Source organism: Daphnia magna, linkage group LG9 (genome assembly GCF_020631705.1).
Source record: "Daphnia magna isolate NIES linkage group LG9, ASM2063170v1.1, whole genome shotgun sequence".
In the NCBI taxonomy this organism is placed as follows: domain Eukaryota; kingdom Metazoa; phylum Arthropoda; class Branchiopoda; order Diplostraca; family Daphniidae; genus Daphnia; species Daphnia magna.
In genome coordinates, this window is record NC_059190.1 from 6,863,617 (window position 1) to 6,885,471 (window position 21,855).

Genomic DNA, 21,855 nt, shown 5'->3' on the forward strand with positions numbered 1-21,855 from the left:
AAATAAAAAATAAATAAATAAATAAAAAAAAAGGCTGAAATCTACTTGGAAACGTCCTCTCGACGAATTACCAGCAGCAATTGAAAAATACACAAAAAAAATGCAACGAAAAATGTCTATTCACCGATCCGCCATGTTGGTTTGGCGCCAAGGATGGGAAGAATCCGCCACAAAATCCAGCAAATCGGGATGAAATTCGCTCCCAAACACCCAAATGCCACGTTCAGCGACAAGATTTTCTTCCGGAGAATGTCGATGGACCACGTTCAGCGACAAGATTTTCTTCCGGAGAATGTCGATGGATGTTGAAATCTGCCTCAGCAAGCTGGATGTTTTCCGATAAAGCCGAATGATCAGTTTTAGCAAGGGGTCACCACGCCGTCGCAGCCACGGGAAGCGAGCACTCGATCCCACTTCTGACACCAAATGTCGCCGGATGGCAAGAAATTAAAGATAAAGTCACTGTTCGGCTGGATCACTCGCAAATGTAGTGTATTCCACACCTTGACGGCACAAATCCGGTAAGGTAAAACACAAAAGAAACAAAACTGAAATGTTGGAGGACGATGCTCTTCTGCCTGCTCTGCTCTACGTCTCGCGCCCAACTGCCGGTCTCTCCTTCCCCAACGCGTCTTCTATCGTTCGCCACCTAGCGGTCGGAATTGGGACTATCCCGTACCGCCACAATAGCGGCTAAGGTTGAAAAAAGAGTGATTGATCGTTTTACGTGTTGCCAGCACATCAAACGATTTCAGTTCTCACAACACGATGCTGCTTATACAGCTGGATTACGGATGGCAAAGTGATGTGGTGGATGCTATTTGTAGAGAAATAAATGAGAGCGCTCAAAATAAATACAGCCATGCCCAAATTAGATAAACAATTAAGAAATAATTCAAATAAACGAAACCAAAACAAAAAAAAAAATTTCGCAAATCAAGCGAAAATTTAGAAATACTGATAAAATCTTACCATACAAAAGGCATCCTGAAAACATTATAAATAGAACAGCGTAAATTTTACGAATGATGCCGTATACGCATATCCGATAACCTTCCTCAGGACAACATTGGGAGGTCTAATAAAAGCTTGGGAGGCCAAGAGCCTATTGGGAGGGTCCCAAGAGGAAGCTGTGCTGTGTGGGAACCCAATGGGATTTTAATAACCAGTGATCTTAAGCGTCAAACGGTTGCTAAAAGAATTGTGGCTTGTCGGGGTTGACTGGGATTCCCGAGGTAATTCAACAACAATGGAACAATTGGACTACTATCCTCAAACACCTCAAACCGTTCAAGGTCCCACGAGCTCTAACTTCTTCCCGTGACATCAAAGATATTAAGCTGCTCGCCTTTTGCGATGCATCCACCGTAGGTTTTGGCTCTGTAGTATATCTGCGAGTAACCTACTACAAAGATCTCGTCACCTGAAGTTCGTCGCTTCAAAGTCCCGCGTGGCACCCCTTCGACCGCTTACCATTCCGAAATTAGAGCACTAAGGAGCAGCTGTTGCACTGCGACTTGCAAAGTTTGTTCAATCGATTATTCGTATAAAAATCGATCGAATGTTCTATTGGTACGACTCTAAAACTGTCCTCTAGTGGATAGCCTCAAAGACTTGTCGTTTTCAGACTTTCGTCACTAATCGAATATCTGAAATCTTAGAGCATTCTCAACCGAATGAATGACGACACGTCCCAGTTGATGAATGCAGTAGAAGACTATTTCTGGAGGAAATAATGGAAAAAATCGTTTGTTGAATGGCCCAGCCTTTCTGCATCAGGACGAAGACGCCTGGCCGATAACCGTAAAACTTTCAGAACCTTCTGTCGAAGATCAGAAGGTATCAGCCACCAACTGGAATGGGCTCATTTGCGGCCCCGTTAAATAAAATAGACTCCGCTCACTTTTGGAACGAAATTCCAACTATGATTTGGTGATGAGAGTTGTTTCTTGGATTCTTTGTTTTATTTCTATATCGAAATTGAAATCGCTCGATCATGACAAATCGTCCATTGGTGTTAAATACATTCAGCGCACTGCTAATCATTACATCAAATCTGCTCAATTGAAGATATATTCCGGAGAAATCGAGGCTTTGAAAACCAAAAGACCATTAAAATTGAGTTTGACGCTGATAACCTTATCACCATATCTGGATCAGGAAGGTATATTAGGAGTGGGAAGTCACTTAAACTACGCCCCAAAATTTTCTGACGATCATCCACTCACGCGTTTAATCGTCATGAGAGAGCATGATCTACTGTCTCTTCCATCTCCAAAAAGATTGCTCAGCTCCATTAGGTCTCAGTATTGGATCATTAATGGACGACTGGCCATCAAGAAGTATCTGCACAATTGCTTCAATTGGAAACGTCATAGAGCAACTCCCTGCATTCCTTTAATGGCCACGCTTCCACGTCATCGGCTCATTCCGTTCCAGCGTCCCTTCATTCCTGTGGATTTGGACTATTTCGACCCGTGCAACACCACCATTTACCGTCGCAAAGTAAATCTTTATGTTTGGTTGATAACCTGCCGCAATACTAGAGCGGTACACTTGGAGGTTGAATCCTCGGTTTTGGGAAAGTCTTGTGAAATTGGAAAAGGAAAGCCATCGTAGAATCACGGCCGCTTAAAACAAGTTACCTCATGGATTAGTGTGTTGATTGGTTTTGTAATGTGATACGATTTACCTTCTACATCAAAGTGTATACATTCCAGCGTGGATTGAAAACGCAGCAAAAGCCCTAAATTTATATTAAAGGTTAGCATGAATTAACACCACAGGAAGTTTAGGCATTTCCATAGACTTAAATAAAATTGCATGCAAAACATTACGTTTCGCCCCTAAGGGTGTAGACCTTTTATTTGCCAGCTCTTCAAAGACATTTACTTTTGACCTTGTTCCGTGCCACTATACCTCAGACCTTTTTTTAGCTCTGAGACAGTCGAAGTCAGTTGTAAGTCCAACACCACGTGGGGGCTCATACGCCCCGTCAATTAACTCTTGTGTGGCTTCGTACTTGGACGAGATGCAAGTTTCCCTCAACGCTTTCCCTTTGGAAAACACAGCACAGCAGGGTGAAGAAATGGAAGGCGTAGTTGGAGACATCGAGGAAGGGTTGGACGTTATCGGTAGATGGGAAGAGGAAGATCGTCAAAACGAGCAGTATAGCAGGTACTACTACCACCGTCGGTACTACTACGATGAGCCGGGCTCACCCGCCGAGGTGCAGCAGCCTTCTCCAAGTACGTACTCTCGCAGATCACGCTCCCGTTCACCGCCTAACAGTCGCGACTCAAGAAAGTGCATGGGGAAGCGTAAGCGCGATCTTTCTCCCGAGAGACGCTCAGCAAGACTGCAACAATTAGCTTCTTGTAAGGCCCGACGGAGCACAAGCAGTCCACTTCCGATTCTTTGGTTGTCCCATGGAGACAAAGAGTATTGCCGACGGTAAGCAAGGTTGATGCTCTTGCCAAAGCCGTCGTGTCGTAGCAGGTGATACGAGACCTAACCAAGTGGATCTCAAATGGCCTATCCACGACAGAGTCTAAGACAATCCAAGGAGACTATAAGCTGGAGTTTGAAAAGGATTCGTTCAGCCTGAATCCCCCGGTCTTTGATGATTGGATGGCCCACCGAGTAAAGAATGGCTCAAAACTAAAATCGGTTGAGGCGGCGGAGAAGTTGTGGCTGTCAGCGCAGTTTAAGGTAATGGACATAGCCACACCTTTAATTAGTTTCTATGCTAGTTTGCTGCAGTCGGCTGAACACCAAGAGGATGGCCCAGTCACTCAAGCATTGAAGGCACCATTACAGCAGTGGGCTGGAGCCTATTGTCATATCTCCCGCCGTCGCCGACATAATGTCCTTAGTGCCACAGTACCACGAACCGAACATCTGCTTGACGATCCCGACATATTCTGTTTCGTAGCTAGAGGTAGGGAACTCAGGAGCTTGTCTAATTCGGCTCCACTGTTGTAAGCAGGGAGCGGTTAGACGAATGACTGGCCAATTAGAATGTCGGTTAGCTCAGATGTGTATATATGTGGTGTCTATATTCACAAAGAAGGGTTAACAAACAATCAAATAAGAAAGAACAAAAGGACATTTTACCTAGGGTGGCATAACTGGCAGGAAAGTTACCACCTAAACTGATGGACCACACACAAATGCTTCTAAGGACACTAGACTTGGGCGAACTTACATAAGTGACAAGAGATAGAGTTAGCATGCTATGAGGACATACAAACATAATAATTACCGATTGGGAAAGCTTGACTTAGGACAGGGAGTTGATCCAAGCAACTACAAACACATACAATGCGTAGAACTTAAGAACACACGAAAAGAACACAGAGCAAACTAAGGAAGAAACGGTGTTCAATTAAACAGACAAATGGAAACTAGCTGTAAGTGTCTAGCAGCGTGGTTTGTCACTGACAGGACTAGCAGACAAAAAGGCAGACAGACAATGATGCTAAACAGAGGTCTTAATATATTTTAACCATTAAATCGTGCGTTGCCAGATGACAATATTTGATCCAATTATTTTGCGCCGTAACATATTCTCTTCAAAAGAAACACTGAAAAACCTTTTCGGTCAGAAGTTTCTAGAGACTATTGCAACGAAGGCCTACAAATATATTTACTCAACATGCCCACATTTTATGATCTTATGTTACTCCCTTTTTCACTTATGATATCCACCTTTTTCCTAATGTTAACGTTTACAATTCGTATCGTATTTCATGTTTACTTCCTTGAAACGTTGTTTGTCAATCCGGAGATGAAGTCAACGACGCTTTTAGCTGACTTCGATGAACACCTGCAACTGATGCGCATATCGCATAATAAATAAACAATCAGTTGATTGGTTGCTTGCACGTCATAATCAATCAATTAATAAAACATCTCTTGATTGGTTGCTCGTGCCGAGTTGCAACAGGCCATCAGCGTCTGTAACCACTACCGAAATGCGAGGTTTCGTGATGAACCCACATATCTGACAAACAGAGTCGTTCGGCAACTTCCACAACGTTTAGACGCGGAAACTCTATCAGTGCAATTCTTGGATTTACTAGAGTCTTCTCACAGTTCTGAAACTTTTAGCAGTCGAATTGTTGAGTGTTAATTCTGTGAGTTTATTCGTGCACTTGTCTCTTTCCTTACTTTTAAAGTTTGTCTCGTGCTTTTCTCCCTTTTGAACTCTCTGTTTCCCCCGCACCCCGCTCTCGCTACCACAAGCCGCTTCGTATCGTTTTACCAACGTGCGCTCCCGTAACGCTTGCGCTACATCGGTAAGCTTCCAAATTGCCCTTATTCTGTTTGTCATTATGGTTTGGCTCGTTATTCCCTTCCTTGTCATACTGTATGTCCTTTCCCGTGTAGTTCTTATGGCCTTAGTCAAGTGAAATACATGTCTATCATTGTGGGTAATTCGCCTCCGAGTTCACTTAAATTCCAATTCCAAACAACATTTAATTCTTTGTAATACTTCACCCAACAAGGGATGTATTACACTATGCTCAGGTCCGCGGTACAGGAGGAGACTTTGAACCGTATCGAGGCGTCAGCTAGATCATCGGTTGGGGGATCGCAAACGCGAATGCCAAGAATCTCAAGCAGAGGTGGGCCGATTTGCAGTAGCAGAGCAGTAAGTGGCAGTTTTAGCGGCAGTGGCCAAACTCCATACACGCGTGAGACAGGGTTCGTTGATACTCCATCTTTTCCTCATTTTCTACCTAAAAACCTAGCTGTTGGGAGTAGGTTGAAATATTTTGTCAGGAAATGGTCTGAAATTACATCAGAAGAATGGATTCTGGAAACCATAGGCAATGGCCTAGTTCTTGAGTTTGTTACCCTTCCCTTTCAGTTCGGTACTTCTCCATCCATGGAGATGAATAACGAGATGTTAGAAGTATGTAGGGGGGAGGTAGAAAGCCTTTTGTTAAAGCGAGCAATTTTTGAGTGTTTTAAGGTAGGCGAGGGGTTCTATAGTTCGATTTTTGTCATACCAAAAAAAGCTATGGCTACAGACCGATAATTAATCTTAGAGACCTAAACAAGTTTGTGCGCTACGAACATTTCAAAATGGAAAATTTAGATACAGTCAAGAGCGTTGTTAGGGCGGGGGACTGGCTAATGAAGCTAGACTTGAAGGACGCTTACCTGACCGTTCCCATTCATGCGGAACACCAAAAATTTTTGCGTTTTTCGTGGGAGGGGAGATATTTTCAATTCTCTTGTCTGCCTTTTGGTTTGTCTTCCGCACCCCGAACCTTTACGAAACTTTTGAAAGTAGCCGTGAGCTTCTCGAGGGAAAGGGGGTTAAGAATAGTTGTCTATCTAGACGATTTCTTAATTCTGAACGGAGACAAAGAGGGTGCGTCGCATGACTTTCAAACGGTAGTGAACCTGGTATCGGCTCTTGGTTTTACGGTTAATTGGGAAAAATCGTCGTCAATTCCCGAGAAAAACCTAGAATATCTGGGAATGATTGTGGATACTAGTCGGTTATCGTTCAAACTTCCCGCCCAAAAGATTAATTCATTGGAGTCTCTCTTATCGCAGATAGCTCACATCTCGCAACCCTCATTAAGATGTATCGCTTCCGTTTTGGGTAACCTTGCTTGGGAGACTACAGCAGTGCCTTTCACTCAAGCTCATTTCCGGGAAATCCAGAGATGCTACATCGACTCAGCGAAGAAAGCTTGCTATGATCTTAAGTTCAAATGCATTCTTTCGAAGGAGGCAAGGGCAGAGTTAGAATGGTAGGAAGAAAATTTAAGGACAGTAAATGGTAAGAAATTTGCGAACGGAGAACCAGATTTGTAAATTTTTTCGGACGCCTCACTTTCCGGTTGGGGTGGCGTTTCATAGGGAGTAACTGCTAGAGGCCCTTGGTCTATGGAAGACGAGGGGAAACATATTAACGAGCTGGAGGTTATGGCCGCCTTTAACTCAATTCAAGCGTTTGCCCGTCATCTCTCCAACGCAGCCATTCGCATTTTTCTGGACAATAAGACAGCGGTATGTTACATTAATAAAAACGGAGGAACGAGATCTAGGAAATTTAATAACATCGCGAGACTAATCTCATCCTGGTGTGAGTGCAGAAATATCAGAAAAGAGGCTTGTTTCCTCCCAGGATCCTTGAACATAATTGCAGATCGCGATTTAAGGGCCGAAGCAGACGTAAATGATTGGAAACTTTGCTCAAAAATTTTTAATTCTATTTCAAGTATTTTGCCTGTTGACATAGATCTTTTTGCAGCCTTCTGAAACGCCCAGTTAGACTCCTTTGTTTCTTGGCAACCGCAAGCCGGTGCTCTCACAGTTAGCGCTTTCTCGTTGTCGTGGAAGCATATAAAAGGCTACTGTTTTCCACCTTTCTCCCTATTAATGAGGGTTCTTAACAAAATCTGTCGGGAACAGGCCAAAATTGTTTTGATAGCTCCGCTTTGGACAGTTCAAGCCTGGTTCCCATCATTGCTGGAACTAGCAGTCGGGGTTCCAAGAATAATTCGTCCGGAAGTGAATCTTCTTACATCGGCGCAAGGAAATCAACATCCTTTAAGCAAGTTTCATCTGCTCCTAGTCGCCTGGAAATTATCTGGCATCACCTGGGAAGGAGAGGCATTCCGTAACAAGTGGTCAAGCTTATCGTGGCAGGAAACCGTTCCACCAAGCACGTTGCTTACGAGTCCGCCTAGCGTAACTGGACGGATTGGTGCTTGGCAAGGAATGCTGATCCCTTGTCAAATGCTTTGATGCCGGTGTTAGAATTTTTAACTCAGCTGCATGTGGTGGGTAAGTCCTAAAACACAGTAAATTTAAATAGGTCTATGTTATCTATGACTTTAGATCCCTTGGAGCACGTTAAGATCGGCATTTATCCACTTGTAATCAAGCTGATGAATGGATGTTACAACCAGAATCCACCAAGCCCTAGATATTCTAGCTTCTGGGACCCAGAAGTAGTCCTAAATTTCGTTAAAATGATGGACGATAACTATGCCTTGGGTCTACCATCATTATTACGGAAGTTGGCAACATTGCTGGCATTGGCCACCCTCATGCGAACTTCTGAACTTGCGACAATCGTCCTTAATCCAATCAGAGTGGAATCAGGAGTTGCAAATGTTTGTCTAAATCGTCCTAGGAAGACGCAAATGGGTGGCCCATTCAATCCTTATCGATTTCCAGCTTTAGGGATGCCAACAGTTGTCCGGTAGCCTGTTTAGTTTCATACATTTCCAGGACAACATCCAAGCGTTCAGGAACTGGTCTTAATTCGCTATTTGTTTCCCTAGTAAGCCCATATAAAGCAATTACAGGTAACACTGTCGGTCGCTGGATTAAGGAGTTCTTGCGTAAGGCCGCGTTTTTTCAGTCCATTTGACTTGAGGCGGGGCCGCCTCGAAAGCAGTGTCGACAGGAGTTCCCATTGACGAAATCTTTAGAGCAGGCAACTGGAGGACGAACTCTACATTTGCAAGGTTTTATAAACGCAATCTACAGCCGTCATCGGTTCCCGATATCGCTTAATCGCAGGCCGAAGATTTGGCTTAGAGATACATTAAAATCACCCTCAGAGACGAAACGTAATGTTTCGCATGCAATTGTTAATTGCCAGAGGGATTGCGTAGCGATCCCGATTGGCAATTGTAATTGCATGTGGAAATAAAATGGAGTAAGACCCTAAGGGTCATTATTTTCCCTCCCCCAACCTCCTAATGATCTTTTTCGGTTATGGGTAGCAGGCTCCGTTATAACCTATTGTTTATTTATCGTTGTCTGATTTTTTTTCCGTAGAGCAGGAAGAGGACGTGGTCCCGGAGGATTCCAGAGCCAACACGGTCGGCCGATCTAGAAGTTGCACTAGTCGACATCGATGCAGCCAGAACAGGTTTTTTGGTTTTGTTTCATTTTGGTTTTTGTGGTGTTGTTTATCCGTCTTCTTATCGATTTGGAAGTATGTTCATGTTCCAACAGTTCATTCGCAAAAAAAGTCTGAGGTATAGTGGCGCGGAACAAGGTGAAAAGTAAATGTCTTTGAAGAGCTGGGCAATAAAAGGTCTACACCCTTAGGGTCTTACTCCATTATATTTCTACATGCAATTACAATTGCCAATCGGATGTTAATTGCCAGAGGGATCCCTCTGGCAATTATGAAGAATAAGCATGAATCATGAATTATGAAGGATAAGCAATATGAAGAATTCATATCGAAATCAACGTTCAAAAAGCTAAAAAAAAAATTGCCTACATGCCCCACTAACGGGGTAAGTTGGCAGTGGTAGTGGGGTAAGTTGGCCCCATGTATTTTAAATACGGATTTCAGTGAAATGTAGATGTTGTAAACAAACTAGAATAACATTACAAAAAACAAAAATCCTATAGTTATTTTAGAGTGGGAAATTCAGAAAAAGGTTGTGATCACTTATAGAAAGATTAATAGCCTTAAATGCAAAAAATAAAAAATAATATACATAATTCAGGCAAACATTTCACAGGTGACCATCGTATTAAGTGAAACACCTAAAATGTGCCAAATTTTGGCCTCTAATGCATACCACTGTTCACCATAAGTCATATCTAGCAAAAATTCGACTTACGATTCCCTGACATTTTGACAGGCCATGTACTATATCATATGCATGTATAATGCCTATGCCGACATGCCCCATGTTGCAATGTATCAACTTGCCCCAACCCGGGATAAATTCAAATAAAAACTTTTATTACTCCTTTATAATTGATAAAAACAAATCCATTGTTACAGTTCAATAGAGGACACAATTTTGTATAATACCAATATTTTTTAAAAATTATACGCATACCAAGAAAAGATAAAATTGATGAATAACAAGCACGCAACTATTGTGGATTTGACGCAAAAAATTTCGTTATTTTCTATTTCCTAAACTATTTGGGATAAATTTATAAAACTTTGCACAAATGTGCGCACGATAAACATCTTTGACTATAAATTATTTCAATAAAACCTCTTTCACACAATTCTTCTAAATTAGGAATTGCAAACTTGCCCTCCTGCCAACTAGCCCCTTTCTCCCCTACACACTCCAATTTTTATCAAAATCTAAATTTTGACGCGGCGTCCATTGGTTTTTTTGGCGTGGAATGTCCCTCTAGCATGTATTACAAAAGATATTTAGAAATAAATAGATGGTTATCTATTTGCCGGGATGGTTAAATTTTCACATTATTCCAAGAGAATGAATAAAATATATATGTATAAGTAGTGAGTTTGTTTGCGCAGGCCTGCCGTTTAGCTAACGGGAACCAAAGTAGGGGAGAACGGGGTCAACTTGGACACGGGTCATATTGGACAAAGACCCAAAGTGCTACATGTTATGGAAAAAAAAAATTTTTTTTTAATTTTTGTATAGACTGCAATGTTTAACGTTCTAGAAAAAATATTGATTAAAATCGAATCATTATTGTTCTTGTAATCGCAGATTTTAAAAAATGGCCCTGTTTGATGTAATATTCTTCCCTATTACTGTAAGCATTTTTTAAGTGAAAAACACTACAAATGAATAAAATAATGATATGTGCAATAGCCAATTCATTTCTTTAATGATTGATAAAAAACTTAAATTTTAATGCCTTTCCAGTGTTAAGTTATTAACGAAATACGAAATAGCACCGGGTTGGGTCATTTTGGACACACAGTTTTGGGGTCATATCGGACAACTTCGATATTGGAGTGGGAGGTGCTTGTGAAGAATCCACCATATACGCCAGTTTGACAAATCGATACTCGATACTCTGTTAAGCCTTCCCTTTTTACTCTACCCGCCTACAAATTGTCCAATTTAGCCCCTTATTTCGTAAAAATGACATAACTCTCTATTTTTCATTTCTATTGCAAATATTTCAATATGAATGAATAAAATATTGAATAAGCAGTCTACCCATATTTTTTTTAATTTATTTTATGTCTCCTTATGAGGAAAACTGGCAGTGTCCAATCTCACACCGTCCCTGTCCAGTTTCGCCCCGCCGTTTAAATAAAAACTAAAAAAAAACGACTTCATTAAAATCTTTATAACTCGTTTATTTAATAAGACTTAAAAATTACAAAAAAATTGTGGAGTTACCCAAGAAGGTGTTGCACCATTAACTAAAAATAGATATTAGAAAAAGAACATAGAAATCTAAATAAAGAGGAAAGAAATTTTTTGTCCAGTTTGACCCCGTTCTCCCCTATTTGAAATTACTTTAACTTTAAAATAATAAAGTAAAAAAATATATATTATTGAGCATTCAATAATATTCGAAGCAAGCATAATAATGATAGGATTTTGATTTAAAATACTAATAACTTCAAACTTAATAAATCAAACTGAAGTTTATAATTTTAAGAATAGTTAGCTTAACTCGTTCAATTGCATTTTCTAGACTTCTGGTTTAACCTTAAGATCGACATTATCTTGCCTTTTTAAAAATCTTGCTGGTGATTTATTACCGAAAAAAAACTAAAGTGGTTTACAATAATTCAGTTTTAGTGATCGAAAATTATGTATCTAGATTGGCAGAGTGGAAGAAGATCCGGCTTTTAATCGGGAAACTCGAGTTCGAATCCAGTTACAGAGTTCTACCCTTTCCCGATTAGAGATTTAAAAAATGTCAAATTTATAGCCAGATGAAAGAAAGTTCGGATATCCTTAGAATATCCGAGGGTGCTGTTTAGGGCAGTCAAAACCAACAAAAAACACTTCCGTCAAACATCCGAATCGGATGTAGGCTAAATAGTGTAATTTTTTACGAAATAAATTTTTATAAAGCATAAATACAATTGTTTTTTCAAATTTTTTAATATAATATATCTCATCAAATATTAATTTAATTGTAATCGTCAGCTAGATTTGCTCTGAAAACTATTAACGCAATCAAGCTTATAACGCGGATCTCCCGCGTCAACGACGGAAACGTATCCAATAAGCCACTATCAATTTACCAACAGATAGATATCATACTGATAAAAATAATTTGGTGTTTCTATATGCTACCCGATTACCCGACCCGATAATGACAATAACGAGTAATGGAAAGACTCTGTTTTGTATTGCAGAAATTGTTCTGTAACGAAACGCCAAGCGAGGCCCCTTCTTGCCTTTTTTTGCTTAATTAGACTAAGACCTTATATATAATTAGATTCGCCCGATACCGCTCGAATTTGTCCACCTATACCTCTTCGTGACGTCCAAAATCGCCCGATACCACCCGATTTTGTCCGCCTATACCTTAACTTTGTCCCGTATGTCCCCCACGGGATGATGACTAACACAATAAAAGCCACCGCAAACTCCCAAAGGACAGTCAGATCTACTCTGCCTGTTCCGTGTGCTAACTTAGGCCTCTGCCGCTCTCCCGCCGTGCCTGGTACCATAACTCTTGCAAGCCGCAGAATAAGTATCCCTTAAGTAATTGCTAAGTAGCTGTTTGACTCTTACTTTATTACGTCTATGCCTTGAAGTAAGTACCCATTGGTAAACATTTAAGTCTCATGAGTCTTTTTTCCTCAATTTACGAGCTTGTTTAATTATTCTACGGGTACCTGTTGCAAATCGGTTTATAATACACGGCTTTTTATTTATTGCGTGCGTGTTGTTTTAGGCTTGATAAGTATACAAGACATTGTGAGTAAAGACGCCGCATTAAATTTAACTTTTCCGTATTGGAGACAACATGACAACGTCGTGTACTCCTTTTCAGATCTACTTAGACGGGGGGGGGGGAGTCTGCGATTATACAGTCTACACATTTTTTTTATACATTTAATACCTAGGGCAAAAAAAAGTGTCTTGATTGACATTACCCAGCCCCCTTATGATGATTTTGCGCCAAAACCACCCTACCTCTCCATAAAAAGGTAAACTATTTATATTTACTACCCACAGATGGCTTTTTCAAAATAAATCGGTGCTCACTTTTTTGTGCAGGATACTGTACCTGTATGGACGAAAGTAGTGTAGTTTACAGTGATCAAAGACCCTTAGAATGGCTAATGAGTAAGACAGAACCAGCAGGAAGATTAGCTAGATATGCACTTGAAACCCAAGAATTTGGCATCGTTATTGAATACTGACCAAGAAAATCACACCAAAATACTGACACTCTTATTTGAATTCCAATAGTCTCATTACTTAACGTAGAAACCAGATCAGCCAAAAAAAAGTGTAACAAGGGAAAAGCAAAAGTGAAAACGTAGAAAACAAAATAATCATAGAAGAAAGTGGAACTTATGAAAAATAAAGCGAACAATCAACGGAGGCAAAAATGTGAATTGGATTACAAAGAAAAGATGCATATTGCCGAGCAGTAATAAAAAAATTGAGAAAATAGCCAAGAGGTAAACTTCAGATACAGATTTAAAATATATGAAAAGGCAATATTAACAGACAGCATGGGGCGATTAATATTGCCACCAAAAATGATACCACGTTAATTAGAAGAAAATCATGATTATATACAGTAGGTGCCGCAATTATCCGAATACCGCACGTTTTCGGACCATTTTAGCACGGGTTTTTATGGTGGTGAGTGTCTAGCGCAGTTTGGAAAAATATGTTCAAAAAATGTCTTTAAGGCTATGAAATTTTTTTTTTAGCTAGTAAATGATTAGGCTTCCTGACAATTTTTTTTTTGGACTTACGGCCGCCCGTGGGCATATCGGTGCAAAAATATCACAACAAAAACATTTTCCCTGTGTTTTCTTATGGCACTACCACCTTTTAAAAAAATCCTGTCTAAATAATACGTAAAATATTTGAAAATTGGAGTCTTTAGATAGCAAACATAATAAGCAACATTATCTCTAGTTTCTCCCTAGAATTTTTTATGTGGTATCCGAGAAATTTTGGCCAATTTTCCCACCCGACGGAAAATTTTTACACGGTAGGTATAGCGAGTCCCAGAAAAAAAATTCATTCCACAAAAAAAATCTTGCTAGTACCAACCTACACTCTCAATTTTTGATTTCTACCTTTTTCCTACTTTTCGGCCACCATGCGTAGTAGAACGAAAAAGGTAGAGAAATGGTAGAAAATTTTGTTTACTTTTAGCTAGTAGGGGAATGGAAGATGACCTACCATATGGTAGACAAATGCGTGTCTACCATAAAGTAAGCAATAGCAGACGAAAACGCATAATCACAACAAAAATGGAATGGCGATTCCCAAGTAAATATGCACTTTTCGTTGGAATATAACAAAACAAAACTTGGGAAGCAAACAAACTTTCTTCTGATGACTTACAGGTTAATTTTACTTCCCCTTTTTAAATTTGTCATATTTTATTTGATTTTATACAACTATTTCCACTTTAGCTTTTTAAATTTGTTTTTGAACATTAACATTTCCTTTGTTATTTTGAAATATTTGTGTTAAATTAGCGATTAAAAATGAAAAAGATAGAAATTATAGTTTAAAATTAATATATAATTATTAAAAGTAGGATTTTATTATTAACAAATATTCAAATATCTTACATGTAAACATACTTTAGTTTTCAGTCAGAATTTTTTCTAAGTTCTTAACTGAATCCTCGAAATAGTAAGGAAAATGTTTCAGTATTAACATGTTAAAATAGCTGAGTGGTTAAGGCGCTTGACTGCGAATATCAGTAATATGTATTTCCGTGTTCGATCCCTGCCGAAGTCTTTTCTTTTTTTCCGTTTTTGTCAATGGTAGACTAGTCTACCATTGCAAATGGTAGGCAGATGGTAGAGGATCTACTTTACCCTACTTTTTAAAAATCGACGGTTTTCCGTCCAAATGGTAGCAGTTTCTACCAAAAAGTAGCATGTTTCATTTCGCTATCAAATGGTAGCCAAAAGCAGTGAAAAAGTAGGAATCAGAAATTGAGAGTGTACACACTCTCAATTTTTGGTTTCTACCTTTTTCCTACTTTTCGGCCACCATGCGTAGTAGAACGAAAAAGGTAGAGAAATGGTAGAAAATTTTGTTTACTTTTAGCTAGTAGGGGAATGGAAGATGATCTACCATATGGTAGACAAATGCGTGTCTACCATAAAGTAAGAATTAGCAGACGAAAACGCAAAATCACAACAAAAATGGAGGGTGATTCCCAAGTAAATATTGCACTTTTTGTTGGAATATAATATAACAAAACTTGGGAAGCAAACAAACTTTCTTCTGATGACTTACAGATAAATTTTACTTTCCCCTTTAAAATTGTCATATTTCATTTGCTTTTATACAACTATTTCCACTTTCGCTTTTTAAATTTGTTATTGAACATTAACATTTTCTTTGTTATTTTGAAATATTTGGGTTAAATTAGCGATTAAAAATGAAAAAGATAGAAATTATAGTTTAAAATCAATATATAATTATAAAAAGTAGGATTTAATTATTAACACATACTCAAATGTCTTAAATGTAAACATGCTTTAGTTTTCAGTTCTTAACTGAATCCTGGAAATAGCAAGGAAAATGTATATCTTATAATATAAATAAGTAACTGAGTGGTTAAGGGGCTCGTCTGCGAATTTTAGTAATGTGTAGTCTTGTGTTCAATACACACCGAAGACTTTTCTTTTTTTCCTTTTAAGTCAATGGTAGGCAGATGGTAGAGGATCTACTTTACCCTACTTTTAAAAAATCGACGGTTTTCCGTTCAAATCGTAGCAACTTCTACCAAAAAGTAGCATGTTTCATTTCGCTACCAAATGGTAGCCAAAAGTAGTCAAAAAGTAGAAATCAAAAATTGAGAGTGCAGACATAGCCATGACACAACAAAAGCAAAATGCAAGAACTGTGCAATGAAAACACATACCATGCTTTCAGCTGCCAAGGCAGACGCCATACGGAGAGTTCACGCCATTACACTGTTTCAAAATAACGAAATATTTCTAACGTTGTTTGACGCAGCCAGAGAAGAAATAAGGAGATGTATAATCGAAAAGATGGGGACCACCGCATGGAACTATCACTCGAAAGCTGAATTTCACAACTATGAATACAACGGGAAGACACTCCTACATGGAAGTGTCACGGCAGAGAAACTAGACATTACGGAGTTTTTATTATAATACGTAGCGGACCCAGACATAGAAGAGAATGGAGAAACCATCGCACACAAAACAGCAGTTAAAAATAAGAAACTCCTAGCTATTACGAATTTTGAAATATCACAAATATATATTTTCAGCTTATAACAGCATGGGCGACGCTGCTTAAAACCAAAGTAGTGGCCAGTCGTAGTAGCAAACGTTGGCCAAACCATTTGATTAAGGTCGAAATATCTTCAAATGTAGGAAATGATGCACAGTTGTCTCGGTGGCATATTGATCTTCCGTTTAAAAGGAAATTAAATTTTCCAGAAACGCAGATTATTAAGAATTTTGCAATAGTAGGGTAAAAGAGCGAATTGGGACAGCGTTTGGGCAAACAGTCTTCCTTATGGAGAATGCGTGTAAAGCCGATCTGCTAATTTGGGACAAAAACCCTAATTCGTGGGACACTTTTTCTAATTTGGGACAATCATATTTTTTAAAACTAATTCATTCATCCGATTCAGTTTTTAATTCTGAATCGATTTGCTTAAGACACCAAACGGGGTGCAATAGGAAAATATTTCGAAATTTATGATTTAAAAAACCAAAACAAACATCTGTCAAAACGAGACTTCGTCTGTACAGGCCTGTGTACTTGCAATCGAAACTCATGTCACCCACAAAATATTTATTTTTTATAAATTTATATCATACTGTTCTCTTTAAGTAGCCAATAGGCCATCATATCATGGTAAAAAAACAAAAAAAATAAACGTGCCTGGAATTTTCGAGAAAATAGCATAGAAATTGCCGCAAGTATGCCGTAATGTCCCAAGTTATGAACCGAAAAAAATCACTTAAAATTTACTATGTCCTAGCCAGTATCAAAGTAACCATGTTCCTTAAGTGTATCTTTACAAAGCGGTAAAGTGTGTTATTACTGCAGGCCAACAATATTAATCTAATTGGTGATTGATCTTGATCTCTTTTTTCCATAAGCACCCATGACGCTAAATCTGGACAGCAGACTACGTAAATATGGATAAGTTGTACATACATTATGTTCGTATGGCAGTGACACAGTGGTATAGCATTTGTCTGTGATTTCTATAAACGTCTGTTCAAATCTGAATTGTGATAGAATATTATTAAGTATTTAAATTTACAACTAACTTTTTATTAACCATAAGAATTTCTAATTTTTTTTGCCACACATTGTTACTTCACCAAAATCCTTTAAAACTAAAATTGTTCCAAGTAATATTGATGTAAGATTTGCCAGGCGTGTATTTATTAGACTTCTACAATAGCAATACAATCAAACCAAGAAGCATAGCACTACTCTACTCTGAATATTGTTGCGAATAACACGGCTTTTATACAGAATTGCAAGTGGCACATTGGGTGTGGCTTAGATAGCGGTGGCGCGCGGTCACTTGGTCATGTGGGCGTTGCCTTTGTGTACACCTTGCGTACACTCAATGTCCGTGCAGATTTGCCATCTTCTGTAAAGCGTAAATAATGCAGTTGGCTCGTTACATTCCTCCCCCCCTGTACAGCAGGATAAATTGGTCCTCCAATTTTACCTTTGTGTGCAGACTACAGGTCTTAGGAAGGCAACGTGAATTGCGCCAAAAAAATATATAGTTATAAGAAGCGTCTAAACTATTATAGCATTGATAGCATTTTGCGCTTATTAAAATAATTGGGTGTTATTTTCTTTTAGATGATGTCTGGCTGTTGATACACTTGTTTTTTCTTTTTATCACTCGGAATTTTCGGAATAGATTTCGAATGCTAGTTTCGTCATCTATATAGTCCTGTGCATACTTCCCGTCCGCATTGAGGTTATCATCTCGAGCTCCTCGACGTAACAATATTTCTATAATATCTGTATGCCTGTGCCTTACAGCTATTTGTAATGCAGTTTCCTTTGATGTGCGTGATCTTCTATTGATGAATTCCGCTGGACATACTTCCGCGACGAATTTGTTGTTATATTTAGCAGCATAATGGAGCACTGTTTCTTCATCCAGCGTTTGGTGTACAATAATGCGATCCATCCACAAGTATTTAATACATTCCATATTATTGAGAGCTATAGCCACTAGTAATGGTGGCTCTCCCATGCTGTTTTGGATGTTGAATGTATTACCGTGATGGGATAGAATACGGAGTAAATGGACATTATTATCTGCTGCTGCTCGGTGTGCTATTGTCATCCCCTCTTCGTAAATATTGCTATCAGCTCCGTATTGAAGGAACATATCCGTCACATCGTATCTTTCTTTTATCACACTCCCGTGTAATAATGTTGTTCCATTGGGGAAAACAGTGTCCAGAATCTGTTTTATGTTTTTCCCAATTTCTCTTGCTTCTAGGTAGGTGATTTCTGATCATTTCTCTTGATACTTCCAGCAAATTGTAGTTGAATTCTCCTTTCATCAACATCGTCATGGCGACGATTCTTCTTCGCGTTATCTCCGTGTCCATAGCTGGGAATGTTTTCATCATACAGTTTTTACAGTAGGCCGTTTGTGTTATTAAGGGATTTTCTCAGGCACGATCACTGTTTGACCGAAAAAGTTCATAGTCACGCGGTGAATATTTCTCCATTGGAACAGCTCTCGTGGAATTCATTTTTGGCTTGCAACAGCATCAGGAAATTGAATAATTCCCATATTCTTCGGTTCAGAACAATCGCACACAATTGTCTCAAATGCCTGCGGGTGTAACCCGTAAAAGCATAGCAGCAGTAGGAATGGTAACGAGGACATTTGTACATGTAAAAATATATGGTAAATAAAAAAAAAAATGAACAGTATACTGGCCAACTTAGTCTAAGTCATCATGTGGGTTTACTAAGTTAAGATAATCAAATATGAAAAAGAAATAATGGAAGTAAACGTCAAAGTAAAAGAGAGAAAACAACAAGAAAAAATTCTGACGGCTTTTGAAAGGTCAACGATTTCCCGTCGGCTTTTCATCGGCTACGCCACGGCAAAATAACATAAAAATAGGGGGTGTCGTAATATAACAGTTTTTTATGGTAGAAGGACACAATATTTTTCGAACAAATTTATATCGTTGGAAAGAGGGGAAAGTAAGCTTAATTATCAAAAAGAAAGAATTGAAAAATATTGAATCATGTGGAAATGCTGACGAGAAAGAAACGTTTCAAAGTTTTACGGCGGAAAATTTTTCTGCCGTGGAAGGTCATGCGCATATCTCGTTTTTTTTCTAAGTCCAATGCAGGGGAAAAGTGCAAATGGGGGAAGAAGTGGAGGGGAATAAAAATGGAATAAGGGGAGTAGGAAAAGTTGCCTTCGGCAAAAAGGGAACTTAGAATATTTTCAATATTGCTGCGGCGGGGAAGCTGCAGTAGGGAAACGAAAGTGAAAGTAAAAAACTTAGCGTATGTTGGGGTGTGTAAAAATGGAATGCGCTAGCGGTGGCGCTGCTGTATGTGTTGTGTATATGGAAAAAGCCTTTGCAGGGATAGCAAAGCTATAGAAAATCATAAAAGGGAAGTGATATATAGTGGGATATATAGTTAGAAAAATTTCAACTGTTTCGTTCGTCTACGAATTTCTTAGAGAAATGGGAGTTGTTAAATTGAAATGGCATACATTACTATCAAAATTTTACTTATTATTTTTTTCTTTACTTCACTTTTTACCATTTCCAATGTTGTATTGCTACTGAATAAGTGTAACAGATGGACTTCTAATAAAATCTACTGTTACTGTTAAAAAATGTCTGTTACTTCTATCGTAAAAGAGTGAAATATGGGAAGTTCTGCAATTTATGGCTTAATCAGAGAGGGAACAACTCAAATGCAAATATTTCAAAAGAACACAGAGGCAAGAAGAAATGACAAATTATTTTATACTTGTTGGACACGAACATTGTTTTATGGTATCACAACATATGACACGACATACGTATGGAAAGAATGTAAGAAATTCAATAGTCTAATGGAATAATTTTTTTTTTTTTTTTTTTCGAGAAAACTCATGTAATTTTGTGTTTGTTCGTTTGTTTTTCTTTTTGTTTTGTTTTATGTTTTTTTTTTTAGAGTTCTTCTGTTTCTTTTTTTTTCTTTTTGGTATACCTTTTCCTTTATTTTATTTAAATTTTTTTTTTTTTTTTTTTTTTACTATTAATGGAGAGACTTACTTCTCTCTCTCTCTTCTTATGTTTTTTGTTTTTTTTCGTTATTTGTTAATTGTGCGTTTTAAATGGTCTTCTGGAGTACATCTGTTTTATCTTAAATAATTTACATATTTCTTGAACAATATTTGACAAAAAATTTGTTCCTTGATCTGTCAACACGATTTCTGGGGCTCCATATTTTGTTATTAACTTATTTACTAGGATATTGGATATTGTTTGTGCGGTTTGGTTTTTCATTGGAAATGTAAAGACAAATCTACTGGCATAGTCTGACAATACTAAAATATATTTATATCCCTTAACACTTTCTTGAATTGGTCCAACTACATCCATTGCAATTCTTTCCCATACCCTATCTACTGGTGGCAAAGGTTGCAATGGTGCTTTACTCGTGCCAAATGCTTTTCGTCTTGCACACTTTAAACAACTGTTAACGTATGCTGTGACATCAGATCGCATATTAGGCCAAGAGTATTGCCTTTGTAGTCTTGCTAGAGTTTTTGTTATACCTAAATGTCCTGCTAATATGTGATCATGATTTTCCTCCATGATTTCTCTTATTTTCACAATGGGAACTACTATCCTTCCATATTTATCAATTAGTTCTTGATTCTCATTTAACTTATATCCATTTATATTTCCTTTTTTATTGCCGTTCTTTATCTTTTTAAGATTCTCTATTATTTTTCGGCAATAGTTATCTTCATGCTGCAATTCAGTCCATTCTTTCTCCAAATTATTAACTTGGTGTTCTGTTTTCGATTCTACTTTAGCAATGGGTAATATTGGAATACGACTAAGAGTGTCGGCGTTTTGGTGTGACTTACCAGGTCGATATCCGATTACGATGTCAAATTCTTGTAGTTTTAATGCCCATCTTGCTAGTCGTCCTGCCGGTTCGGATTTGCTCATCAACCATTCTAAAGGTCGATGATCAGTGAATACCGTAAACTTCCGGCCGTATAAGTACGTTCTGAATACATCTACAGCATGAATGATTGCATATGCTTCTTTCTCTGTTGTTGACCATTTGGCTTCACGGTCGTTCAGATGTTTAGAAGTATACGCGATGACGACTTCTAGGTCGTCTGATTCACTGTGATCCTGTTCGTCGGTCGCAGCTGAATCCGCTGATTGAGGTGGAGATTGTATTTGTGCCAAGACTGCTCCTATTCCGTATCCTGATGCATCCGTATAGATGATAAATTCGCGCGTGAAATTGGGATAGCTCAGAATAGGTCTAGATATGAGGCAGTTCTTTATACAATTAAAGGCGTCCCTTTGTTCCTCCCCCATTTCCATTCGACTGACTTCCTTGTCAGTGCTGTCAATGGATGAGCTTTATCAGCGAAAGCTCTGATAAATTTTCGATAGTAGCTTGCTAGTCCCAAAAATGAATTCAATTCTTTTGTGTTTTTAGGTGCAGGGTAATTAATAATTGAGTCCAATTTTTTAAGATTTGGTGTTATGCCTTGTTCTGATACTATGTAACCTAAATAGTCCAACTTCTCTTGAAAGAATTCGCATTTTTTTCGTTTTAGTTTTAAACCCGCTTTTGTCAACAATTTAAAAACTTCTTCTAAATGTTTTATATGTTCGTCAATCGAACTACTGAAAACAATAATGTC

At 38.4% G+C, this 21,855-nt stretch overlaps 1 long non-coding RNA gene across 1 annotated transcript; it reads left to right on the forward strand.

Moving 5' to 3' along the window:
- The first annotated feature begins 17,597 nt into the window (after positions 1–17,597).
- LOC123475799 lies at positions 17,598–18,875 on the forward strand. Its single transcript, XR_006651181.1, has 2 exons — positions 17,598–17,921; positions 17,979–18,875. It is a non-coding gene; the product is annotated as an uncharacterized LOC123475799 (long non-coding RNA).
- The last annotated feature ends 2,980 nt before the right edge of the window (positions 18,876–21,855 follow it).